This window comes from Oryctolagus cuniculus, chromosome 9 (assembly GCF_964237555.1).
Source record: "Oryctolagus cuniculus chromosome 9, mOryCun1.1, whole genome shotgun sequence".
Lineage (NCBI taxonomy): Eukaryota > Metazoa > Chordata > Mammalia > Lagomorpha > Leporidae > Oryctolagus > Oryctolagus cuniculus.
Genome location: NC_091440.1, coordinates 121,833,317 through 121,861,234, shown reverse-complemented (window position 1 = coordinate 121,861,234; position 27,918 = coordinate 121,833,317). Strand labels below are relative to the sequence as shown.

The 27,918-nt window shown below is 41.3% G+C and overlaps 1 protein-coding gene across 13 annotated transcripts in view; it reads left to right on the top strand.

The window, feature by feature from the left end:
* SOX5 (SRY-box transcription factor 5) overlaps nt 1–27,918 on the top strand; it is a 1,100,902-nt gene that overhangs the window by 6,778 nt on the left and 1,066,206 nt on the right. For 2 of the 13 annotated variants that reach the window (XM_070049489.1, XM_070049493.1), the window contains exon 1: nt 20,507–22,470. The exons of 8 other annotated variants lie outside the window; for them this stretch is intronic. The gene's annotated coding sequence lies outside the window, so the exon portion shown is untranslated. Of the gene's footprint in view, nt 1–20,506; nt 22,471–26,207; nt 26,377–27,918 lie in introns of those variants that run through there. 3 more of the 13 variants (XM_070049492.1, XM_070049501.1, XM_070049496.1) reach the window with 3 other exon arrangements.

Below are 27,918 nucleotides of genomic sequence, written 5' to 3'. Positions count from 1 at the left end.
GTCTTATGATGTCAACGTTTCCTTCAACAAGAATTTTCATGGGTTTGTCTAAATTGGGTGCAAGGAGAACGGTGCCATAAATACACCATTGGCTGGGTTGAAGAGATGATGTACAGTAATAAAGAGAAATTAGTGGTGTTTTTTTCTTCCCAGGGTAACACAATTTGTCTGGAAGTACAACTGATCAAAGATAAATGAAAGGCTTCCTAAAAAGAGCAAATAAATGACTTGGTTGATGCATTAACTTGGTCCTTCCAGGATGCAGAAGCCAAGAAGGGATTATATATGTAAGGAGCTTATTGGAGGGGGAAGGATGGGAAGGCCAGGAAGGCCTTTTGACCATGATGCAGGTTTGTCACTGACACAAGGCAAGAGGGAAGGAAGGAGGATTGAGTAGGAAGAAGCTTGACTGTAGGTCCATCCCCAAGAGGTCTGCGTAGGCAGATTAGAGTTAGCCCTTGCAGGAGCCCACTGCCTTGAAGGAATGACCTGGATCAGCACCTGTGTTCTCTCAGTGGCTGGGAGCCACAGGAGGACACAGCCTCTCTGCACGAGTGGTGCTGGAGCCACAGGGCAGCAGCTGGGGCCGCAGGTTAATTACATCCTCCAGGCAGGAGGTCTCAGTGCAGAGTTGTGGTTTGGCAGTGTAGTCCAGGGGTTAGCGGCACTTTCTCTACTACCACACAACAGAACCTGACAGTCTCTGAGCAATCTCAGGCTTTGGTTTCCTCCACTGTAAAATGAGTGTGGGACTGTGTCACTTCATTAGTTAGGATTAAACGAGGTTATGTGGGATCTTACATAAGGCATAGGGGGACTGTTCAGTATATATTGCTCTCCTTGTAATGTACTCACTAAACACCCCAAGAGGTAAGCTGAATTGTATCTGGTGGTGGTAAATACATGCAAACAATGGATATGTCATGTAAATGGAAGGCATTGTTTATGCAAATGAGCATCCTTAATGTTTTTCTTTCAAAGCCAGCTCAGTCTATTTCTCACGCTTCAGTCTTTATTCTTATCAGATGATAAACTATACACCAGGTAGACCAACTGACCTTGACTGTCTTCACGTAATTTGCCCTAAAGCATGAGGTAGACAGAACTCTCTTCGTTTCCATACCTCTGTAGGCTTTCTGTTCAGCGGCGAAGCAAGCACTGTACGTCTGCATTTTTATCTTGAGCCTCAAACACCTTGCCAGTCTTTGCTCCCTGGTGTTACTGTTCCTAAACCAACTCGCAGCACCACAAAGCACTGAACTCAAGTGGCCCTCAGCGCGAACTCCTGCTGTGATGAGTCACAGAGCCACCAGCACTTTGTTGCGTTAGATTTGATCACTGCCATGAGCAGTCCTTCGATTGTCAGCTAAGAGCCCCTTCAGGGAGTTGTCCCTTAATAGAAAGTCTCTTTTCTTCCCTCCTGTTGTAACTTTAAATTAAAAGAAACTGTAGAGGAGCTGGTGGCAATGCAGCAGTTCATTCTTCTCCCCACTGGGAGAACAACATCTGAGAAAAGATGTTATTGCACTGAGAATTGAGTTGTTGCTATTTTTTGGGGCCAGGGTCAGGGTGGGAGGCGATTGTGGTGGAGGAGGAGGACCATGCTGTTTAGACTCTGGCGAAGTCTGTGCAACATAATTGAGAGTGCTCCCTTCATGTGTAGCAGGGAGAGCGGTTTTTCAGATGGGAGACACCCCCGGGGCCTATGAGTTTTGTGGGATTCTTGAGACCACTGATATTTTGCCCCAGATTTTTAGGTGGTTCTGTGTGTTTTACTGTGGGAAACTGGCACTGGGACAACTTCAGAATCCAGGGAGGATGGGAGGCAGGAAAAGAGAGCTAATTTTTGACACATTCCTCAGACAAGAGACCCCTCTGGGGAATCCGTGCCCAGGATAAGGACTGTGTGTTGTGAAGCTTTTTGGCATAATTTTTCCCAAACAGTGAGCACTGGTTCTTTCAATGTCTCTGGTGAAAAGAGACTGATGAACTTGGATTTGTGAGAGAAAAAGAAAAAGATGTTAGTGCTTGTGACGGCACTTCCTAGATGGTATTTCTCAAAAAAAAGATCTCCAATTTAATGCACTGCACTGGGTTGTATATCCTCTGTAGCTCCTGGTTCATCCTCGGTCTGATTTAGGAACTGCTGCACTCTGATGTCTGCTAAGGTGTGATTCATGGCTGCTGAGAGCTGAAGTTGTTTGATGTGTGCCATCAGGAGCAGACTGAGGTCCGCGTGTGAGTTCTTGTGAAGCTTGGGGGTTCCTCTGCAATACTGGTGCCCCTTCATACATGTCTGGCAGAATCAGTCTCCTGAATGTACTCTTGTACTAGGGACTGCTTTTTATTTATTTAAAATTTGTTTTCGTTTGAGAGGGAGGGAGACCCATAGGGGAAGGGAGAGTTACAGAGAGAGAGAGGGTGAGAAAGAGAGAAAGCTATTACTGGTTTAACTACTCAAATGCCTGCAGTGGCCAGGAATGGGCCAGCTTGAATCCAAGAGCTGGGACCCGGTTCAGGTCTCCCACATGGGTGGCAGGAACTCAGTTACTTGAGCTGTCACTTTTGCCTTCCGGTGTTTGCATTAGCAGGAACATGGAATCAGGAGTTGGATCTGGGTACTGAATCCGGATACTCTGGTTTGGGACAGGCATCTTCACTGTTGTCTTAGTCCCAGGCCAAAGGCCCATAAGAGCATACCATTTCTTATAACTCTGTCTTGAATTTTCAGTGTGCTGTCTCATCCTCATCTCCTCCATGCCTTCACGATTAACAGAACAGTAGTGTCTTTTGTAAGTTCAGTCAGGAAGTACAGAGATCATTTTAATGCACACTAAACAAACCTGTCTCAGAATGGAAAGAAACTTAATGGGCCCATTACTTGTTTTGGGGGCATTAATCATGCCACCCAAATGTTCTTCCCTTCCTGCTTTCCTTTACCTGTTGCTGCTTCATGGGCTTTTCTTTTTTCTTTTTTTGACAGGCAGAGTGGACAGTGAGAGAGACAAAGGTCTTCCTTTGCCGTTGGTTCACCCTCCAATGGCCGCCGCACCGCACTGATCCGATGGCAGGAGCCAGGTAGTTATCCTGGTCCCCCATGGGGTGCAGGGCCCAAGGACTTGGGCCATTCTCCACTGCACTCCCGGGTCACAGCAGAGCTGGCCTGGAAGAGGGGCAACCGGGACAGAATCCGGCGCCCCGACCGGGACTAGAACCCGGTGTGCCGGCGCCACAAGGCGGAGGATTATCATGGGCTTTTCTTAATCTTTCTCTTACTTAAAGTATTTATTCTCATAGCATTGTTGTCCGCTCTGCTTGGTGTTAACACCAGTGGGAGAAGTGAAAATTTCACTGCTTTGGGTGGAAAAGGGTGACCCTAGGGTGAGATAATGTTTTCCCCATTAGAAGATAAAGTCCCAGGAGGACTTGGGTTCTATCTGCAGCATGAGCACAGTGCTCAGAACAGAGACATACAGAATAACTGACTGCTGAGGGGCCAGAGCTGGCAAACCGAGTCTCATGTTGAGTCAAGGCAGCCCTGCATGACTGAGAAGTGGGAAAACAAGAAGCCTCTGAGCTTTTAACCTGCTCCAGGTGTGGTGTTAGGTGCTGTAGCTGGGTATTCTCACCTAATGCTCAAAACCCTCATATTAGGTTCCCATTAACCTCTTCTCACAGATGAACAAGGCTCCAACGACTTGCCCATTTTCCTCAGCTGTAGTGCACAAGAGAGTCATTACCTGCCTTTTAGTTGATTTTGATTGTGCCGCTTTTACTCTCTTCGGTCATGCCAACGTGCTGGTGTGGCATTCCTCTCTGTAAAATGGGGACACCAACAATGCCTGCCCATTCACCACACAGTACTGTCAGGAGGAACAGAGAAGTGATGACTGAAGGTCGTGCCTGAGCGATAAAGGAATTTCTGTGCGGTAGTTGCTATTATCAAGTACCCATTAATCGATAGATAAGGATGCCGCTAAAGTTCATGGGAAAAGGAAGTAAAAGGTAAATTTGCTTTGCTGCAAAAACTTTGAAAACTAACCAGAGTTCCGTTTTCATAATATGCACGTCCTATGAACTTTTTGAAGACCCCGGCCCATAAGTATGGATTTCAAAATAAACCAATCTTTTAATTCCATTTTCCATAAACTTTTTGAAAGTGCTCTCTTTATTAGTGAAAAATCTTTATTAGTGAAAAATATTTTATTGTGAAAAAACACAAAGAGTCATGTTGCTTACACTTAATGGGAAAAATGTGCTCCAGAAAGTTCATGGGAAATTCACATTATCTTTTAATTCTAGTTTCTCATGAACTTTTTGAAGCCTCTTTGCCTTTTGTGACTGTAGGCAGAGACTCTGAATATGTAAAAACAGACATAAAAAGAAGTTGCTGACTGTCCCAGTGTTCCTCAGAAGTGATCACGCAGTCACCTTGTTGAAAGCCATTTGGGAAGTTTGTTAAAAATAGATCTTTCTGGACCTCACCTCAGACATACAGAAGCCTGAATCTCTAGTTGCAGCCCTGTATTTTGAACAGACATGATTGGTGATTCTTTTGCACATGACGGTTTGAGAACCAGTTACAAAAAGTTTGGTCTAGGTATGGCCTATGGAATTTAAGATGCTCAAAGAACCGTGGAAGTGCCAGGATCAAGTACAGCTGATGGCTGGACAAGCAGGCAGACTTTTTTTTTTTTTGATGGTGATGATAATGATGATATAGTTTTAGGAGTTTTGAAATCAAATGTAAAGAATCTTTAGTCATTTTGAATGTTTAGAACATTACCATGCTTCAAGCCAAGAGTGAGAGGATCTGACACAAGAAAACTGAATTGGGGCCAGAGGAGTGACAGTAATGTGTATTTTAGCCTTGGAAAGAACTTTGAAGGATTTTTTTGAGAGACAAAGAGAAAGAGTTGGATAGACAGGGAGCAAGAGCCCACATCCATGGTTTGTTCCTCAAAGATTTGCAAGAACTGAGGCCAGGTTGGGATGCAGCCAGGAGCTGGGAAGTCCATCTCCTAAGTGAATGGCAGGAACCCAGCCACTTGAGTCATCACTGCTACAGCCCAGGATGCACATTATCAGGGAGCTGGATTCTGGAGCAGAGCCTGGACTTGAACTTGGCATTTTTTTATGGGATGTGAGTGTCTCAAGCAAAGTCTTAGCTGCTATGCCAAATGCCTAATGTAGAAGGAACTTTTAAGAGGTTGAATCTCAGATGGTTCATAGACTGAAGATCAGAGGTTGATCTGTTTGTTTAACTCTGTATCCCAAATACTTAGTTCAATGTCTGGGACATAGTAGGTGCTTAAAGATGTTTGGTTAATGGACAAATTAAAATAGAAGGAGAGGGGCTGGCATTGTGGCTTAGCAGGTAAAGCCATGGCCCTGCTGCCTCACTTTTGATTCAGCTTTCTGGTAATAGCCTGGGGAAAAACAGCAGGGAACAGCCCAAGAGCTTGGGCCCTTGCTACCCATGTAGGAGACCTGTAAGAAGCTCCTGGTTCCTGGCTTCAGCCTGGGCTCCTGGTCCAGTCTCGTCGTTGGCAGCCACCTGGGGGAATGAACTAGCGCAGGGAAGATTCTCTCTCTCTGTCTCTCCTTCACCCTATGACTCTTTCAAAAAATCAATTTTTTTTTTAAAATAAGAGAAATCTTTTTTTATACACCAATACCTAAGATAAAGTTTAAATATGTTAGGCACAGAAAAAGATTAACAGCAATAACTAATAATACAATGGGGTTATTAAAACAATGGCCTGGGAAAGCAGTAGAAGGTGGCCCAAGCCCTTGGGCTCCTCCACCAGTGTGGGAGACCTGGAAAAAGCTCCTGGCTTCAGATTGACGCAGTTCTGGCCTCTGTGGCCAACTGGGGAGTGAACCAGCGGATGGAAGACCTCTCTCTCTCTCTCTCTGCCTCTCCTCTCTCTGTGTAACTCTGACTCTCATATAAAAAAAAAAAGAAATCTTTAAAAATATATACTGTAATAAAAGTTACATGATTATGGTCTTTGTTTCAAAATAAGTTATTGTATTGTACGCACCGTTCTTGTGATGATATGAGATGATACAGTACCTAAGAGGAGGTGGGGTGAATGACATCTGCATCGTGGTGTGGTGTTAAGCTAAGTAAGGGTTACCTGGACAGAAGCACTGGGATATCATAGGCAGTTGACCGATAACTGAGGCTGCTACTAAGTGACTAATGGGCAATAGCTTACGCAGTGTGGATATGCTATACGGAGAGGGTAGCATGAGATTTCACAGCATGACTTAAAGCAGCACACAATTTAAAACTTCGGAGATATTTCTAGAGTTTTCCATTTAATATTGTTGGACCCTGCTTAACCACAGGTAACTAAAGCTCAGGTAAGAGAGGGACTACTATACTACAGATAATGACATCAGAAATGAGTGTGTTGAGGAGGGAATCTTAGGGAGGTAAGACGAAGGCAGGGTTTTAATTGGATTGATATGGTTCTTGCAAAAAGTTTCTTTATACAAGTAAATAAGCAATAAACAACACTAGTCTCAGCTTTGTATGGGATCAAAACCTGAGGCTATGCATAGTGTGGTGGGTGCAGCAGTTCCTACATTAAGATAGGACCTTGTACTTTTTGTTCTCCATATGATAACAGCACTCAACAAGAAGTTAGTCAACAAATGAGCTTTCACATGGACTGGAAGGAAAGCATTTACATTCTACAAAAATATAAGTCTAGAAAAAATTGTTAAGTTATTAACTTATAGATTGGTGATCTTGACAGTAGCCAAGTTACCTAAAGTACATGTTCTTTGCCAGTCTGCTTAGTATTCCTCTGATGATATGCATTTTGCTGCTATGAAGATCCCCATGGTGCCTAGCACAGTGCCTTAATGATACTACCTATTTGATAGCTGTTGGATGAATTCAATCAGTGAATGAAGAGTAATGGTGTCGGGCTGGGGGGAGGTGGGAAATGGAAAGCAGTCTATGAAGAGAGATGTCTTTATTCATTTAGAATTCCCAGAGTGTCAGTGATCCCATGATGTTTAAGCAGGTAGATTTCCCATATAGCTCTCGGCCTGGTTGTTGGAATGTTGCAGGGAAGGGTGTTAGCCGAGGTAACTACAAAAAGTGGGTTCAGCATTGTTACAAGAGGCAGCCATTCATTTGATGTGGAAACTGTGTTGAGGGGAAAAAGGCAAAAAGTAATTCTAAACCTAACAGGAGTTTCAGCAGAAAAAACGGCTCTCATTCAAGCAGTGTAATGTTAACATCAATGCATGTCTCATGGCTCCAGCCCCGCATACTGCGTTGGAAATAAAAGGAGATTGTGTAAAGAATTAGCAATACAAGGCATTTTTAAGTGCTTTATTGCAGAGGCCTGTGATACTTTGTGAAATCTATGCAGACTCTTTCTTCCTGCTGTGCTTAATTTCAGAATCTAATGCTATTACCTATCTTTGGAGGGGAAAAAAAAAGATATCATTCTCTATTAACTCTTAAAAACCAAGTGTAACATTGTACTTCTTTTCAACATAATCTTTTGGACGTTTCTTGGGAAGAAAAAAATAGTGCCACAGTGGGCTTGACTGAGGGTTGAGTGTCTGGGGATGTTTCTGGGGGGTGGTGGTAGAATAAGAGAGCAAGGTGGACAGAGATGGCCCAGTGCCAGTATAGAAGGAGCTCAGGCAGTTTGGAGACTGGGGTCCCTGAAGAGTCAGCAGAGATTGTGTTTGATGTGAATCCAGAGCAGAAGCCACAGAGGTAAGTGGGTTATAAAAAGGATCAGGTAGAAGCCAGGACAGGGGTTAACTCTTAACAATAAAGCTGGCTTTCGTCTTGTGACATGAAGACTTGCCCACGGATGCTATTTTTTTCCTGGGAATGCCATCTCTGTGTCCCTTCTCCTTTCTCACTTGAAAGAACAAGTTGACATCGGTAAGTTCTTGTTGCTAGGCATTATGTCAGGCAGTTTATCTGTGTTGAGTCTTCCTGATAACTCTGACGTAAGCACAGATGTTGTCCCATTGTACAGACAAGGAAACTGAGCTTGCCCAGAGCAGCCTAACTAGTGAGTGTTGTAGCTGAGGCTTGTACCCAGAGTGGTCTGATTTTTGGAACCTTGGCTCTTACCCATCGTAATAGAGTAAACATATTTTAAGTCTTGTCAAGTCGTCCCTCAAAATGACTCTTGAATTTCCCCCTTTCTTCTAAACCCATTTCTATCACACTGAATCATCTCAGAGTTCCCCAAACTACTATCTCTCCCTACAATCTGCTCTGTTTACTGCTGTCAGGCCAATCTTCCTGACATGCTATTTAGGTCATGTTGCCTGTTTCTCAAAAATTCAAAGTGCCTGAGTACTACATGGGAGGGAACTCAGATTCTTGAGTCTGGCTTTTAAAGGCCCCTACAATCTATTTGCAAGTCTTAAAGCTTTTCAGGCTCCTATTTGAAACCTTCCCTTCAAAAAATGATTTGCTTGTTGGGCTGGCTTCATGGCGCAGTAGGTTAATCCTCTGCCTGCAGCGCCGACATCCCATATGGGCGCCAGTTCTAGTCCCCACTGCCCCTCTTCCAATCCAGCTCTCTGCTATGGCCTGAGAAAACAGTAGAAGAAGGCCCAAGTGCTTGGGCCTCTGCACCCGCATGGGAGATCAGGAGGAAGCCCCTGGCTCCTGGCTTCGGATCGGCATAGCTCTGGCTGTTGCGCCCATCTGGGGAGTGAACTAATGGAAGGAAGACCTTTCTCTCTGTCTCTCCCTCTGTCTATCTCTACCTCTCAAATAAATAATTACAAAAACAAGAATGATTTGCTTGTGATCTGGGTCAGATTGAACAGTTTTCCATGTGACTCCCAGACTGTAGGCATTGGGGCAGCCTGCTGATGTCTTCTGAGCACGTCTGTTGCACTGAGACACCTGAGCCCTGTCTGACACAGGCGTCTCTCAGAGTGACTTTCTCCATCTGTTCACTTTCTTGGTTCCCAGTCCACTTGGCTTTGTAGCTTGGCCTTCTTTGATTTCTTCCCTTCTTCCATGCAATGATCAGCATATCATTATTGAGCACCTAGGATGAGCCAGACACCGTGCTAATGGCTGGAGATTTAGTGGCATGTAGAGTACACATACAAGAATTTGAAGTCCCTTAGGGCAGATGAACTTTAAGTAGGCAACTACTACCATTTATGAGTGCAGATTGCAAAACTGGGTTTCCAGATACATGCAGCATACAGGGGCTGTGATGTATCTGGGTAAGAAGTCAGAAGAGGCTTCCTTGAGGAAGTCACGTTGGCAAGGTAGCTATTGAGGTAGAGAGGACACGAGAGAAGAACCTTCCAAAGCAGCAAGAGATAGCACATGCAGATATTTCAAAGGTGAGGGGAACAGCATACGTTCTCAGAGTTACAAAGGCAGCAGCATGTGCGCAACACGAGTGAGTGTGATTCTTCATCTGCAGAATGGGGATAATTATATCTGCTTCCTAAAGTAGTTGTGAGGAATTAATGATGAAATGAATGCAAAGTACTTAAAATAATCTCTGGCACATAATGAGTTCCACCATATGATGACATTTCATGGTTATAAACGTTATTCTTTGAAATCAGAACTCTGTGTCTTAATACAACTTTTGTCTACTTGGAGCTCAGTGAATATTTGTTGAATTCAGATTTGAATTTCAATTTAAGTCTGTTTTCTGCCAGGGCATACAAATATGAATAAATCTTGGTTCTTGTCTACAAGAACCTGTATTTGATAGAGGAGCTTGTAGCAGAAGCTGGTTGTGTTTTATCAGTGTGATGGTGGATATAGTGTTAGAGAGAGAACCTTGGACTGCAGATCGGTGAGATCACGGAGGAGAGACTGGGGAAGGTTTTCTAACTGAACTGCTGCAGAAGCTGCTGAGCATTTTAGTCAGTTAAATATATACCACAGTGAGGTGTGTACAGAGTTTGAAACTCAGGGCTGTATGATACAGTAGTGCTCCTGTCCTGCTTGCAGCCATACCCACCCCGTCTCTACTACTTTCAATTCTGTCTTTCTAAGTATAAAATGTTTACCCCTTGTTTTCCTTAATTTTTGAACTATTGTTGGATATGGATTTACTTCCTAGATTTCTGTTCTCTTGTGCTGGATTCCTCATCTTTCTCCTTCCTGAAACCACATGCACTCTTTTTCTAAAAATGCCTGCAATGGCCGAGGCTGAGCCAGTCTGAAGCTGGGTGCTGAAGTTCACTTTAGGTCTCTACATGAGTGGCTGGTACCCAACTACTCGAACCATCAGTGCTGCCTCCCAGGGTGCAAATTAGCTGGGGTTGTGGCTGGGATTCAAACCTAGGCCCTCCAGCATAGGACATATGCTCCTTAATGGGGCACCTTGACTGCTGTGCCAAATGCCCACCCCTGATAAAATTTCAACCTTCCTTTTTCTTTCTTCTGTTAAATCAGTTCAATAGCATAGTTGCTTTGACTGTTTAAATATTTATTTATAAGGATATTGTATATTGATTATTTTGAATTTTTATATACCTTCATTGGTTTCCTGAAGTAGATAATAATCCCCGATGAAACCTCCTAGTTTTACTGGCAGAATTCAGAATTTACAGGAAGTCCTTAGCCATGGCTTAATGGGTAAGTGGTATCTCCAGAGCAGGCATTAGGGGCTGTCAGACCTCCTGGAAGGCCATTTTATACTGACATAATTTAGAATTGTTGGAGTCAGGTGATGGTCAAAAGCTCACTGACATTTGGTCAGTTGTGTTAATTGTGTTTCTTTTCTTTTTTTTTTTTTGACAGGCAGAGTGGATAGTGAGAGAGAGAGACAGAGAGAAAGGTCTTCCTTTTGCCATTGGTTCACCCTCCAATGGCCGCCGCGGCCAGCGCACCGCGCTGATCCGATGGCAGGAGCCAGGTGCATCTCCTGGTCTCCCATGGGGTGCAGGGCCCAAGCACTTGGGCCATCCTCCACTGCACTCCCTGGCCACAGCAGAGAGCTGGCCTGGAAGAGGGGCAACCAGGACAGAATCCGGCACCCTGACCGGGACTAGAACCCGGTGTGCCGGCGCCGCTAGGTGGAGGATTAGCCTAGTGAGCCGCGGCGCCGGCAATTGTGTTTCTTGAATGTGCTGCACACAGTGCATCCCTTACTGCTCTCACTTGGCTTCCACCAACATGTCCTTGTTAAGGCCATGAGTTCAGCTAAAACAAGGCTCTGAGAAAGTAGGAGGGTGTTGCCAGCAGACAGGACAGCATGAGTAAAAAGGCATGGAGATGAGATATGACTTAATACGTGTCTATGAAATTACAGTTTGGTGTTGGTAAGGCATAAAGTCCATGATGGGTTTAGCTGAGATGAGGCAGTGATGGTTGGCAGTAGTCCGATTGAGGTGATCTTTTTGTGAGACTTTTCTTGGACTTGGTTCTGTCTTGTATGCTGTGGGGAACCTGATTCTTTAAGAATCATGGGCTTCTTTGCTTTTGAATAAACTAATGACAGAGAACCCCCCCTCCCAAAAAAAGGAAACCCAGCTTATTAAATTAGCAGTTAAAATGCTTTCTTTTCTTTACTTAGTTGATGACAATGACAATAACTTTAGAGATACTCTATCAGTAACACATTTTAGGGCACACAGTCCCCCGGAATTCTCACATACACACATTTATAGTTTATGTTGTGTGTGCTCCTGCCTTAGTCAATATTCAAGGCCCAGTAAACACTTAGAGCAAGATTCAGCTTAAATGATAATGGCTATTTTAGTATATTATGTCTTTGTTGAAGGCTAGCTGTGACATGGAGATCTGCAAGCAGTGAGTTTTGGGAGACGCCTCCCAGGGACACCACCACCTGCAAAGGGGTGTAGGAAGCAAGACGGACACAGGGAGAAGGTGACTGGTGGGGAGCCCTGGAAGTGAGTGGCTCTTCAGGGATGCTGTAAACTGAGGCTGAGGTAGGCCTTTGTAACTGTGCTTTGATGTTGAATGTGAACTATCCCTGGGGTGGGGAGGAGGACAGAACTTTGAGCAGGGGCAGTTCTTGCAAGGGACTGAGCTGTGAGCCTTCAGCGGCCAGCATTCCTGGCAGCCAGGAGAATGAATGCCATTGGGCAGCACACCACGACATCCACTATGAATGACCTTTTCTCTTCATTTCTTCACTTTTTTATGGCATTGTAGAATTCTCACATTTTTCTTGAAATGTTGCTAACAAAGAGCCAGCAATGTAAGACATATGGTGCTACCGTGGTCTGTTGTGAGTTGCATGGTCACTTATGTTTGCATTCTTAGTATTACATGAAAATCTTTAAATTGTTTTTTTCCGGGGAGGGGGCAGGAAATCTTTTTAAACCACTTGCCCATTTTATGCGGTTAATTTAGCTAACAGTTTGACAGTATAATCCATAATCCACATCCTTTACCATATGAAAACTGCCACGTATGATGAAAGGATGAAACAAAGGAGAGAGAAGGTCTTTAACCTGAACTGCTTCCTGTTGTGGAAACCAGGGTTCATTTGGCGTTCTATTAGTAATTAGGTTAAGAAAATAAGACCTTGTGAATCATCTTTAATTTCTGGCTTTGGAGAAAATTTCTTTATGGAATCAAACCAAGAGAACATTTTAACTGGAGGTAGGACAGCCGGTTGGACCTAGACATATGATGGCGGTAATGGTGTCTTTTTTTGTGAATTGGTGGGGATGCAAAGAAGATTTTGTTACCCAGGAAGTGAATAAGAACTCATTAACCAGGATGTGTAATTCTAGGTTTTTTATCAGGTGACATGTAACTTAATGGTTTCCTAATTTTGTGACCATGAATTTACACCAGCAATTTAAAAAATTACTGGTCATAAAAATTAAAAATATAAACTAAAAAGAATGAGATACAAAGGTAGAATAGAGAGTATCTATATAGGAGTGCATTTGTCATGGTGACTAATTTGCCGTCTCCTATGTCTCAGTTCCTGGTTTGAGTCCTGGACTCTCTGCCTCTGATCCAGCTGCATGGTAATTCACATCACGAGAGGCAGCAGATAATGCCTGAAGTATATGGGTCTCCACAACTCAGCCACGTGGGAGACTTGGATGGAGTTCCTGCCTCCTGGCTTTGGCCTGGCCTAGCTGTGGCTGTCATGGGCATTTGGGGAGTGGACCAGTAAATAGCAGATCTCTGTCTTTCTCGCTGACTTTCAAATAAAAGTAAAAACAAATAAAATTTTTTAAAGCTCTCAATTAACTGATATAACAAAATTTAAATAGAAATTGTATTATTTTTGATAGTATGCCATTGTGTGTTTTTTCTTTTTTTTTTTTTTTTAACATCATCCCTTGAAGACTACTGTGCTAGATTTTTATAATGCCAAGTTGTATACTGAATGGGGAAAAGTACACTGGTGAAGAACTTGACAATTTTGTGGGTTTAAATTATTAAATTTAAATTAATTAAATGGGATAGTATGAATTCGGAATATTCAAAAGTAAACTGCATGAAAAACAAGAATCTGCTTGTGATGCTTTAAAATATTAAGAAATTAATGGAGTTATGTGTGTACTTGTATATGTGCTCAGGTGTGTATGTGTGTGTGTGTGTGTGTGTGTGTACATGCGCATTAGCCAGGGTCATAGTGACTTCTCATTTCTTCCTGTTTAGCAGTTTCTCAGAATTAATGAGGTTGGGGCTGTACTGGCACTGTTGCTGCTTCTTATCTGTCTCTCCAGTTTATGACATGTGTCCTGCCTTGTATTCCAGGGTGCTTCTCAATGTTCTTTCATTGCTTGTTTTTAATTTATCTCTCAGAAACATCAATTTATAAGTCATTTCAATGCAGTAATTCAAAGATATGTTTATTGTGTTATTTTAGCAAAAGGGAACCTGAAAACAAAACAAAAAAAAACTTTCATAACTATCACAAGTTCCTTCATATCTTTCTGGAATTTTAAATATTTATAAGCGTTTTTTCCGGTAAAAACTCAGTTTGATTTATGGGAATTATCCAAATCATCCTTTAGATAGCTTAGCTTTAGATAGCTTAGCTTCCCTGTTAACATCTTTTATTTTGTTAATAAAAATTCATCTCAGTTATGTTCTCCTTTTTGTATGTAGTAGTGCCTGTTTACAAGATACTGGTTTTGAATTTCTTGAAATGAAGAGGACAAATACATTTCAGGTAGCATTATTATTGCTTTCCATTACAGATAAACTTAAAAGGTAGCTGGATTCGGAACCAGCATACAGAAGTCTTAATAAGGATCTGCTTATCATATTTGAGTCCCTTGGGAAACTTAATCACGTAACCTTGAATATAAGGTTAAATATATGTCAAAACGCGGAAAACTTTTGTTTTGCTACAGATTACAACATTTAAAAAATTAAGATTTTTTTTAAAAATTATTTTATTAGAAAGAATTACAGAGAGAGAGAGAGGGAGACAGAGAGATTCCATCTGGTGGTTTACTCCCCATATGGTCGCAGTGTCCAGGGCTAGACCAGGAGGAAGCCAGGATCCAGGAGCTTCTTCTGGGTCTCCCACATGGATGCAGGGGCCCAAGCACTCGGGCCATCTTCCACTGATTTCCCAGGCACATTAGCAGGGAGTTGAATCAGAAGTGGAGAAGCTGGGACTTGAACCAGCCTAACCTGCTGCTCCACAGTGCCAGCCCCAAGATTCTTTTATGTAGTATGAATGATCTTTCCATTAGTGAGCAAAAGCATATATTGTCTCTCAAAAAAATACATCTTGAAATCTTTGGGCAACTTCAGCTATATTTGTTCTTAAACTTTTTATAAATATTTGCATATTGACCTAGTAGTAATTTAAAATAAACAATGTTGTTTGACTAATCTTAATTATCTTTGATTAATTCAGAACATTTTCACTGCATGTCTATCTTTTTGTCTATTGTGTGTTAAATTGATGGGGTCACAATGGAAAGTAAAAGAGATTTGGTTCCTGACCTCACGGGGTTTCCAGTCTACTGAGGAAGACAGAGGATAATCTACTACTCAGCCAAATAAGGAGCCCAGAGATGCTCCATATCCCTGTGTGATTGTGCAAAATCTGGACTGTCTGTTTTCTTAAAAATTGCAAAACAGGGAATGTTAGCGAAATACCATCTACACTAAGTAATTTATTATTTTTAACATGTGCTTTATCATTCTATCAATGTCCCTTTGTTTTTCACTGTTTATCAGTTTTCAAGTCAATTGATATTTAGGCAAGGCTTTGAAATATGGGTCCCCTGAGTGACAATCCTTATCATCATCTTAGGTAAACTATCCATCATACAAATGCATATCAAGGTTTTTACATTTTTAAGACAAGATTTATTTAAATCTTATAAAATAGGATTTATTTATTTAATTATTTATTTAATTGAGAGACAGAGTTAATGAGAGAAAGAGAGAGAGAGGTCCTCCATCTGCTGGTTTGCTCTCCAAATGTCTGCAATGGCCAGAGCTGGGTTGATCTGAATCCAAGATCCAGGAACTTCCTCTGTGTCTCCCTCATGGGTGCATGGACCCAACCACTTGGGCTGTGTCTGCTGCTTTCCCAGAGCATTAGCAAGAAGTTGGACTGGAAGTGGAGCAGCCTGGATTCGAACCCGAGCCCATATGGGATGCCAACACCACAGGTGGAGGCTCAACCTACTATATCATGGCACCATCCCCAGGTTTTCATTTTTGATTTATTGAAAATGGCAAGAAAGCCTACAGGCTCTTGAGACGCAATCGAAACAATCTAAGTGCAGGATTTGCTGGTTTTCAAAAGATTTTATCTTTAATTTTTTGTTTTGTTATTTTCATCTTATTTGAAAAGCAGACAGAGGCAGACAGATCCTCCATCCACTGGTTCACTTCTCACCTGCTTAACAACAGCCAGGGCTGGGTGAGGCAGAAGCCAGGAGCCCAGAATTCACCCTGGATCCCTGTGTGGGGAGTATGGGTGCTTGAGTTGTCGTGCTGCCTCCCGCAGTGTGCATTAGGAGAAAGCTGGATTGGAAGTGAGGTTATGGGGCTGAAACCAGACACTCTGCTATGGGACACAGGTGTCCCAAGTGGCATCTTTACTGGTGAGTCAAACATAGCTCCCAGAAGATACTTATTCCCATTTTATGAAGATAGTTGACATCTAGCTTGTTAGTTTTAAAAAGCAATCAATTTGTTTTCTTTTTTCCAAAGCATTTAATTTCATTTCACTAAAACATTGCTTTTGTTCTTAGATTTTCTTTAGTTATGGTATATTTAATTAATTTACCCAATAACAAGTAGAAATGACAGAAACAGATTTGAGATTAACAGCCAGTTAAAGTGGTGAGGCAGCTGATGGTGGCTCAAGTGCGTGGGCCCCTGCCGCCCCTGAAAGAGACCCAGAGTACAGGGCTGCTGGCTTTATCCTGGCCCAGCCCTGGCTGTTGCGATCATCTGGGAAATGAAACAGTGGATGGAAGATCTTTCTGTGTGTTGCTCTGCCTTTCAAATAATATAAATAATGAAGCTTTTAAAAAAAAAAAAGTGAGAGTAGGAGTGAATCTGCTACAGAAGCCAATTTCCTATTAACTTGCCGTGAGCAATAGTAGATTTTTTAAAAAGATTTATTCATTTGTTTATTTGAAAGGCAGATTTACACAGAGAGGCAGAGGAAGAGAGAGAGAGAGGTTTTGCATCCGCTGGTTCACACCGTAGATGGCTGCAACGGCCGGAGCTGCGCTGATCTGAAGCCAGGAACCAGGAGCTTCTTCCAGGTCTCCCACATGGGTGCAGGGGCCCAAGGACTTGGACCATCTTCTACTGCTTTCCCAGGACGTAGCAGAGAGCTGGATCAGAAGTGGAGCAGCTTGAGTGTGCATATGGGATGCTGGCGCTGCAGGTGGCGGCTTCATCTGCTATGCCACAGCACTTTTTTTCTTTTTCTTTTCTTTCTTTTTTTTTTTTTTTTTTTTGGACAGGCAGAGTGGACAGTGAGAGAGAGAGAGAAAGGTCTTCCTTTGCCGTTGGTTCACCCTCCAATGGCCGCAGCGGCCGGCGTGCTGCAGCCGGCGCACCGTGCTGATCCGATGGTAGGAGCCAGGTGCTTCTCCTGGTCTCCCATGGGGTGCAAGGCCCAAGCACTTGGGCCATCCTTCCCTGGCCACAGCAGAGAGCTGGCCTGGAAGGGGGGCAACCGGGACAGAATCCGGCGCCCCAACCGGGACTAGAACCCGGTGTGCCGGCGCCGCAAGGCGGAGGATTAGCCTAGTGAGCCGCGGTGCCGGGGCGAGGTGCAGCTTCGTGTGCCCAGTCTGGCTAGCAGGGTTGTGCTGTGAGCATGGGTAATGCTAAGCGCTATGGCGAGTATTAAGGAGAAAAGTACAGGGATCAGTGAGGAGCTAGAGTGGCCTCATTTGTGAAGTCCAGAGGGCAGTCATGAGGAAGAGACACAGGGTCTGGGGAATGAAGAGAAGTAAAGGCTTGCTGGGTATAAAAGGTGCGGGTGAGTAGGAGATAGAGAGCAGCTTGTCCAGATCGTTTGTGTGGGTTACAGTCTGGACTATTAAGGAGCTGACACTACTGTGGCTGGGGCACATAGGAGGGCAAAGGTTGTGAGAGGTGAGGTTGGAAGAGGCAGGAGGCATTTCACATAGCTTCTTGCCCTGTGAAGGCATTCAGTTTTTATCGTACAAGCAATGTGAGTAATTAAAGGATTCAGATTTGGATTTTGAGATATCCTTCTGGTTTTTGTCTGGAAAATGGAGTGGAGGGGACTTTAGCTAGGTGTTTATCAGAGTAGACCAAGTAAGAACTGTTGTGCCTGTCCTGGAAACTGTTCTTTCTACCACTTTTGGGACTCTCATCATAAGTGAGATGGCTTTGAAAGAATTAAGGAAAGCAGAATCTAAATTTGTCTTATTTTAAATGTTTTTGTCACTCAAGAAGACCTGAAATGTATTGTATTTTCATAGTAGTCTGTTGCTTACCATTCACATTATGTTCTTAAACACAATAGAAAAAGAAATAAAAGAGTAAATCCTTTATGCTTGTACCAGGCTATTATAGGCTTTCTTTGAAAGGCCGAGTATTTATTTTATCACTGTTTCTTGAGCCTAAAAATTAACCATGAAGCATCCTTCTCCATGTTTGTGTGTAACAAAGAAATGCTTTATTGCAATTTCATCAATAATTCAAATGCAACTTTAAAAAAGTAGGACAGCCTAAGGAAAAAAAGCACACTTGTTTCATAATTGAGTCAATGAAATAGTATTGAATCCCATTGTCATAGTCATATTGATGAAACAACTACTGGAACTATGAAGAGTCTAATAAGAAGTAAGACCTCAGAATTATTAGGCAACACCATAGACACTTATTTATTTTTTTCTATTGTGAAACACAAACAATGAAAGCAACCTTTTACTAGTGTGCAGTAATAAAGTACAGCTTTTGAAAGGTCTCTTGTTGGAATTTTAGTAGTTTTCAAGGCTGTGCAGTAATAGCCCAGGCTATTTTGGAACTGTGCATACATTAGTGTTCTGGTGCAGCATGATACAATAAAGTGTGAAAAAGTATACGATCGCACCTTGTTTAAATTTGCAGTTTTTGTGCATAATCACACAGTGAACACTTGTCAGGTTTTGACTGCATAGGAGAAAAAAAGCTTATAGAAGCCTACAGATTGGGGTTGGATGTAAATACTTGACTATGAAAATAAGGCTTGGTAAAAATTCTAACTTTCTGGAAAGACCAACAGTTATGTCGTATTCATATTATCTATAATATTTTGCAAATCAACCTGTAGTTGATTATACCCAGTGGGAGCTTCAGAATGTACACGAACCACCATCTAAACAAAAATGTTTATCTTCTGTTTAATTGTTGCAGAGTTATGGCTGAAAACTTTAGAGTGAGATTTTTGAAACAATGGCAACACCATAATTTATGCATTCAGATTAATGTTGTTTTTCAAAATTGTCATCCAAAGAAGTAAAACCTTTATCCCAATGATGCCCTTACTCAGAACATTTTGGAAAACTTCCTCTCATAGAATTGGCTTTTGAATCATTTGCAAGCCTGACTAATAATCCATCTCATTACTGTCTAACCCCATTTAACACTAGGATTCATCATCTTTTTTCCCCCATTCTCCAGAATTGGCTATAAATGTTTCTCTAAAATGATGAAAAAGGCTAAAATTGACTTTCAAATTATAAAATTTGTCACCTTTCAGGATATTTAGACTTGTATGTATTTTGTAGACTAGAAAGCATTTTCAGAGGTAAAAATACTTGAGTAATGACTGATCTTTAAGTGACTAGTGTTCTAAGGCAACCATTGAGAAGAAAAAATACATTTGGACTTAAATGACAAGGTATGTTTATTTAAAAACTGGTGCATTACTTTTTAATTACACCATATATTAGTTTTTACAACATATACAGAGAAAAATGCAAATGTCTTTTTTGGAATTCAAGGCCAAAATACCTTACATAATTAGTAGCATATTTTATTATTAAAACAATTAAAGGATTAAGCAACTACAATACTAATCCTATGTTGGCAGATTCTTCAGATAATGTTCCTTGCTTGAGAATGTCTTTGTATGATTTTATTTTATTTAAAAACTACCATTTACTGTCTGATCTGTATGTGTATGTCATTAGCGTCTTACATAATTTTTATGTCACTTGAAGGTACTAGTTGGTAGCACTGAAAATTTTCATTTCAGCTGACCTCCTCATATAAATAATTGACCCAGTTTTCAAACCTATTAGTTACTGTTTTCTTAACCATCAGTAGAAAGCCCAAATAGTTACATGTGCTTGAAATGTAAAATGATTGGAAAGAATTCCAAATATTTTCTTAATTTAAGTAATCTGTGGTTACTGAATATTTATGTGTTGAATGATTTATGAATAAAATGAAAATGAAGTAGGTCTAACTTAATGTAAATATCCAGAAGTTCACTACTTGCCCCAATTTGAACAACTTTATTGCATTCATCCTTAACTGTGTAGGAAATGAAAAAATGATTACCAGACTTAGTTGAATAGTTTCTATTTTCTAAATATGGGAATAAGAGTTAGTGCTGTCTAATGGAAGGGAAACAAACAATAAAATACAATTTTTCTGTGATCATTTTGTGTGACCTTGTACCATGTATGTAATTTCTGATTTTGCTGTTGTGGCAGTTAACTATAGGGGTCAAATGCCTATATTAGCTCTTTGAAAATTGATCACATTAGTTGCAAACCAGTGTTTAAATATGAAGATCTGGAGTACACTTTTGCACTACCTTTCAATATAGCCAATCACCTGTTGGATACAATAAAGATTTCTGTTTAACATGGTATGTAGGTTATTAATTTGTGTATATTGATTCTTTTATCCTGGTTAACTAGGTTAACATTTTTTTTTCCAGCTTCTTACTGCTAAAAGAGGTTTTCATTTATTCTTGACTTTTTAAAAAATTTAAAGCATTTATGCATGGAATTGTTCCAGTCTAATAACTGTTTTTTCTCTTTAACTCACTGCTTATCAATGAAATTGGTGCTGTTTAGGTTTTGCCAAGTTGTTTTTCTTTTTCTTTTTTAAGATTTATTTATTTATTTGAAAGGCAGAGTTACAGAGAGGCAGAGAGAGAGAAAAAGGTCTTTCATCCACTGATTCACTCACCAGATGGTTGCAACGGCCAGAGCTATGCAGATCCGAAGCCAGGAGCCAGGAGCTTCTTCCAGGTCTCTCACGTGGGTATAGGGGCCCAGGGACTTGGGCCATCTTCTGCTTTCCCAGGCCATAGCAGAGAGCTAGATCAGAAGTGGAGCAGCAGGGACTTGAACCGGTGCCCATATGGGATGCCAGTGCTGCAGAACAGGGCTTTAACCCACTATACCACAGTACTCCCCATCCCCACTTTTTTAGATTTGTTTGTTTCTTTGAAAGGTAGAGTTAGGGAGAGACACAGACAAAGAGAGAAATCTTCCATTCTTTGGTTCACTCCCTCAAATGGCTGCAACAGCCAGAGCTGGGCTGATCAGAAGCCAGGATTTTCTTCCCAGTCTTCCACGTGGGTGCAGGGGCCCAAATACTTGGCCATTTTCCAGTTTTGGATTGGTAGTAGAGCAACCGGGACTCGAACCATTACCTGAGTGGGATGATGGAGCCACAGGTGGTGGCTTTTCTTGCTTTGCCACAGCGCCGTCCCTGAAGTTCGTTTTCCTAAAGAGGGAAATAGTTTTGAGGCACAAAATCAAACTGAACATATACATATACCCTTAGTTCTTTGGTTAATTTGATTTACTTATTAATTAACATGTGTTTTAACAACAGATATATTTGAAATTGCATTGAAGAAGAGTATGCCACTATGATATGGTTCATGTGTGATATAATTGTTCATTGAGAAATGTTTAAAATCAGTAAGCAGTTAGAAAATAAAAGACCAGTAGGTTTCTTCCCCTAGTGATACACACAGGCTTACAGAGACTGTATTATGAATGTGTCATTGTACAGTTACCCAAAGTTAGGAGTTTTAGTCTTGTAGGAGTTGGACTAGTAAGTCATGTTTATATAATCTTGATAAACATTTCCCCATGACTGCATTTTGAGTGGGAAACTTTGTTTCCTTAAAGGCTCTTAGTGAAAAAAAAAAAAAAAAAATTAGGGCCTGTCCTCTGATCCTGGTATTGTGTGTGTGTGCGTGTGTGTGTGTGTGTGTGTGTGTGTGTTTAGATCCAGCTCAATACCAAGTAATGCCAACATCTGGCAGAGATGGGGAGCTGGGAATTTGTTGCTTGAAACCCTGGGACAAAGTGTTCTGATCTGATGGGCGAACATAGCTGTGGACTTGAACTGGAGTCTTCAGGGGCAGAAACGTCTTAAGTGTCTGGAAAATTGGCTTGTTGAGTCACCATGAAGGCACTAAAACAAAACTAATTTTAAGCAGGTCAAAGTTCAGTGATTCCCTCTGGAATTCAAACTTTTTTTTTAAGCATCTCATGTTTAAGTGAAAAGGGTCAAAGTTGATGTACTGCTACAATGTTTTGAATGCTTTCCCTTAAGAACAGCCACCCAGGCTGGGATTAGCATGAGGAACTGCAAGCCTGGCACTTCAGCGTCTGGGTTAAAAATATTTTAAAGCAGTAAATGCAGTCAGTACAGAAAGATCCCTGGGAGCCTTTCTATTCAAAAATGTGTGAGCTCAGGGCAGCGACTGCAATGTAATTTAGGGCAGTGTATGCTTCATAGCTTGGGAGAATATTGCTTCCCGTTAATGTTCCATTGGAGGGTGGTAGGATAGTAGTAATTTTAGAAGGTGGTGTTCCTGTTTGTCTTACATCGAAAACTTCAGAATAAATAAAAGGAAACAGCACTTGAACAAGAAATGTAACTATGGAAAAGTACCAATGAATCTCAATTTGAGCTGAACAGAATACAAAACCAGCATGGGTATAGGACTATTTTTAAGGCACAAGCTATGGAAAAAGCAACTTTTCCAAGAATGAACTGCACAGGTACGTACAGTGTGGACAGATAGCCAGTAGAAACTTGCAAAAAATTGCTGTGTTAACGGTGAGGTGCTGTCACTGTGACTGGGTGAAGTGCTCTTGCATATTCGAGTTGAGGAATCATCTTAGAAAATGGAAACATAAGACATAATTTCAGTTACTGGCACTCAGATGATAGCGAGACATCCCAAGTAAGCCAAGTCAGTAAGTGGTCAGAATTTCTTGAATGAGATTGTGTTGTCATCTTCGGGGACCTCACCCTGAGGTGTGTGGTTCCAGGACTGACGAAGTTAAATGTTATCCCACAGATGAATGAGACTGGCTAGGCTTTCTTTTTTTGTTTGTTTTTGTTTGTTTGGTTTTGTTTTTCAGTCTGAAGATCACCTTGGGTAGAATGAGACCTAAAAAAAGCCTTGGGTATTAAAAAGAGCCTGCCATTTCCTGGGCCCTGTCTAGGGAGTGGAAGAGGAATATTTGCTCTACCTTTAAATTTTAGGGACTCAGATATAGATTCTGGGCAGCTGTGAGACTTGGCTAGTATCCATATGCTTCTAAACTCCCTATAACCTTGGGTCTTCCTTACTAGCTATTTATTTTTCTATGTTACCAATTGCAGACTAATTTATGTTTTCTTCATCACTGTGACACTTTGAAGATGTTTAATTCTTTAGTTACCAATTCAATAAATATCAGTTAATTCCAATTGGAGGAATTATATTTTATACTGTACTTGTTGTATTTTATGAGATGTGAGTTCGTTGTGTCTGCTTATTTTAATGAGATCATTGAAACAGGCACGTGTAGCACTTTTTTTTTTTTTTTAAAGCAAAACAAAGGATACAAATGCATGGGGGAAGCTGAAAGCTGATTTGCTGTGGTCTGACATGACATGATGGTTCTCTCGTCCAGTTTTTCATCAGAAAGTAACTCTGGTTTTGTTGAAAGACGAGGAGATGGCATGCACATTCTGCATGTTTTTCGCACTAATGCAGATTAATAGAACTGGTCTTTGATTTGGATTCCTGAATTCACTTGTATTTATGCTCAACATTATGAATGCTGCTCATTGAAATGTGATGAAGAAAGAAGAAAAAATGAGAGTCAAGTATTACAAGGGTTAAAGTAGAAAAAGGAAAGTGACAAATGTTTTCTAGAATTGGTGCTAGGGTCACAATACAGGAGTAGTTTTAGGGTAGCTTCTGAGATTTCCCTGAGTCTTAGATATGGGCTGGTGATTTTAAATGTTGAGCAGAAATTTTTAAAATAAAAATATGAATGTACCATATGAATTCACTATATGAAAAAATAAAAATATAGGACTAGTTATTAGTTTTCTTGCAAGTGGCATCTTTAAAAACGTATGTGTTGGCCTGAACTTTCGCCCCTCCAAACCATACAAGTCTTTGGAAGAAGAGCGTTTGAAGGGAAGGGTCTTAAATCGGTCTGATAGTAAAATACCTTGATCCCTACATCTCTCTCCAGGCTCTGTCAGCCGTTAAACTGGTGCTGGCCGACTGCTGGCTCCCCATGCTGTGCTGATCCTTTTGTTTAACTGGCATTTCTCTTAGCTTCCCCACTTAAACTAGCTATCAGAATCCTGTAGGTCAACTAGATAGTTTGCCTTGTAGCAAGCTCACCTGAGACATCCTTTGAGGTAGGGCCTATGATTTCATGACAAATAGTCACCTCAGTGGGGAGCTGCGGAGCTCACCTCTATCTTCCAAGGGTTAACAGTAACCTATAATAAAAATTTGGTGACTCGAAATGCTTCTTTTTATGCATTACCTATTTCCAGAGGCCTAATTTAGGTTTGTATCAAAATGGATATCACAGACAGTACAGCTTCCTGCTGGGAAGCAAAGTGCTACTGGGAGACTTTCTCTTATTCTTTTGGTGGCATCTGGGAGGGGGTGAAGGAGCCCGGGGAGGGAGGAGGGATGCAATTGTCAGCCGCTTACAGTGTGCCTGGGACCAGCCGTGGTGGACGATGGCTTTCAAAGGCAGAATAGCTTTGTGGAATTGTTGTCTCAGGAACTGAACTTTGGTCTATTGTACTCCATGGGAGGCAACTTTGAGAACAAGGGGAAACAGCAGAAGTGGTTACAACAGATGCCTTGTTTTTCTGCATGATTTTCATACTTCATGCTCTAGCAACAGTGAAGCACTTAGCCAGGTGTAAATACAAACATAATAACATAGTGGACAGAGAGATTTATTTATCTCATTTCACACACACACACACACACACAGAGAGAGAGAGAGAGGGAGAGAGAGAGAGAAGGGAGAGAAAGTGAGACCGAGACAGCCTACACTTCATTTGGCTGGTTCATTTCACAACATCCAGCATCGGGACAGGCTGTAGCCAGGAGCCAGGAACTCAATCCAGGTTTCCCCTGTGGTGGCAAGGACCCAGTTAGTTGAGCTGTTACCTGCTACTCCTCCCAGTGCACAGTAGCAGGGAGCTGGAGTCAGGAGCCAGAGCCAGGACTCAAACCTATGCAGTCTGATATGAGACATTGACACCTGCTAGACTGAGAGCCGGCCCCCATCCTGCTGGAGTCAGACACTTGCTAGGCAGTCTGATATGGGATTCTGGCTTCTTACCTGTGAAAGTGTCTGCCCCCCATCCTGTTTTTAAGTCACTCAATATCTACCCCAAACATGCTAAGTTCCTCTGTTGTCCTAGTTCTCATAAAAGAAAGCAAATTGAAAACATACACAAATTTATTGTGATTTTTCTTAACTATCCCCCGGAGTATTTGTACTTTAAATAGAAACTTCTGAAGGGTTGTTTTCATACATATTTAGAGTTTATATTTCTACCTATGCTGCTAGTGAGAAATGGGAAAAAATAAAGCAATATTTTTTTTTTCAGAAAGTTTTCCACTGAGCCCTCAATTCAAAGCATGTAGAGTAAGTTACCATTTCCCTAAGCTGGGAGCTGATATTCATCCAAACATGGATAGTAAATGACCTGTGTTTTAGATTCCATGATGGAGAAATTTACATGTTTTCTCCCTGTAGGCTCTCTGGCAGCTTCCAGTTTGGGCCTTCGCCTTGACTGTGTCTGGTTCTTGTACCCGGTGAGGGGCTGGGGAAAATGTTGCGGAGCTGGGCAAAGGGACAAGAACTCCATACCAGGACTTGGGCTGCAGCTCCCACTCAAGTGTTTTGCTCCTGCATGTTTTCTGAGAGTCCAGGGTTATTCTTGGCCTGCTGCATCCCCCAAGTGGCCAGCCCTTGTCTCTTCTGTACACTTCGGGATGTGTTCTCAGCATGCCCAGTTCCCACCCTCCCTAGGGAGCCCCAGAAAGAAGCAGCTGTCCTTGCTTTCTTACTCCCCCTCCAAGGAGAGGTTTGGGTGTGCAGGCTTCTGTCCCAGACTTAATTTGTGCATCTCAGTCACAGCTTGCTCAGTTCTGCATTTTTGGCACAGTGGACACATTGAACATGTTATGTTCGTGTAGGTGTTCGTCTTGGGGTACTCCCATGTGAGGACCATGGATAAGGTTTCTCTTTCAAGGACTCGTTTTTTAGAGTCTATTTAATGGTTATTGGGGAAAACATTGATTTTTTAAAAAAACATGTGTTGTAAGTAACATGCTCATGGCATTCTTTTCCAAATGCTGTGTAAAAACCCGAATTTGAAGAACTTTTTACTTTAAACAGTGCTTTCAGAGGTATTATATCTATTTCCTTATTTAACTGACTGCACTTCATTTTGTAGATGTTGCTTTTTCCAGGCAGGAAGACTTCTTACCCCTATGGTCTAAGAGTTGGGTCACTTTCTTAGGCATTGCTCAGATCATCCTTGTAATAGCAGCTCCCTGAAGAAAACCAGAGAAAATAACATCAAACTCTCAACTGCAGCTTTTGTCCCATTTGAATTGCAATGGATAATTTTCAGAAACTGTAAGTGGGATGATGGTGTAAGATGGACTTTTAGCTCTCTTTTCAAAGTTTCTTCCAATTTTTGTGCTTATTTCAAATCCTTTACCTAGAATGAGAGTATATTCATGTAGTTTAATGTCCTTTGTTTTCATGCTATTGTTTTTTATAATGATTGGTGGGAGAAATGTGCCAGGGCCATGCTTTGGGATCTGAGCCTCCTTTGGACCCCATAGGATGTCAATGGACTCATTAGGATTTAGCCAAGTTTTATGCATTATTCATAATATACATTCACAGCGTGCACACTAACGACCGTCTCCTGTGTCTGCTTAGTCAGAACCATTTGCATGCTGTATTATGGAACCATAATACAGAATGCGTTTAGCCACATTTTCTGTATTATCTTTAATACATGTTGTCATCATATTCTGTTATGGGGTATGTGGTGAATGTGTTTAAACAATAGCATGCACTTGTGCATTATGATTCCATTAAAACAAATGTATAATAAAAGTCTTGATGGAAGTAATTATTGCATATGTGCAATAACAGTTTTTAAAAAAGCTTTCATATTATTTCTAGTTTGCTTTTATTGTTTTATTATCTGGTTATTTGTTTTATGTTGTTTTATGCCTGCTGGACTGATGTCCTGAAAATTTTAATTTTGAAAACAACATACTACCTTCTTTATCCCTCTCATATCTTACCTCATTAGTTTCCCTAAATGAGTATTTTAAAATATAATATTTAAAAGAGCCTCAATGATTAGGAAAAGCCTATTTCCTAACTACCAATTAAAGATCTTTAGGGTATTTGTTATAAAGAGCCTGTGTTTCATGTATCAATAAAGAACTGTGTTGTGTATGTGAGAAATTAACTTCATATTGTTAGCATCAGATTATCTCCCATATCCAAAATAGAGAGGTTCTGAGTTCTCAGGCCAACAATGACTGTTATGTATTTAGAGAATTTATACTTTATTATTTTTTTAATCTGGGACATTTTGCTCACAAAGTGGAAATGACCAATTTAATCCCAATAGAATACTGAAGTTATGTCTTTTTGTTAAAAAAAAAAACTGTAATTTAGGGTGGAAAGGAAAAAAATAAAAATATATCTATATGTCATAGATATAAAGAAAACAAGACTTTATTTGCAACCTTAAGTGATAATTTGTTCAGAAGTTCTAAATTTGTTAGGGACATAGATTTCTTTTCTTTTTTTATTAAGATTTATTTATTTATTTTGAAAGGCAGAGTTACAAAGAGCCAGAGGCAGAGAGAGAGAGAGAGAGAGAGAGAGAGAGAGAGGTGTCTTCTATCTGCTGGTTCACTACCCGAATGGCTGCAAAGGCTGGAGCTGGGCTGATCCAAACCAATCCAAAGCCAGGAGCCAGGAGCTTCTTCCAGATATCCCACATGAGTGCAGGAGCCCAAGGACTTGGGCCATCTTCTTCTGCTTTCCCAGGCCATAGCAGAGAGCTGGATCAGAAGAAGTGAAGCAGCTGGAACTTGAACTGGAACCCATATGGGATGCCAGTGCCACAGGCAGCAGCTTCACCCT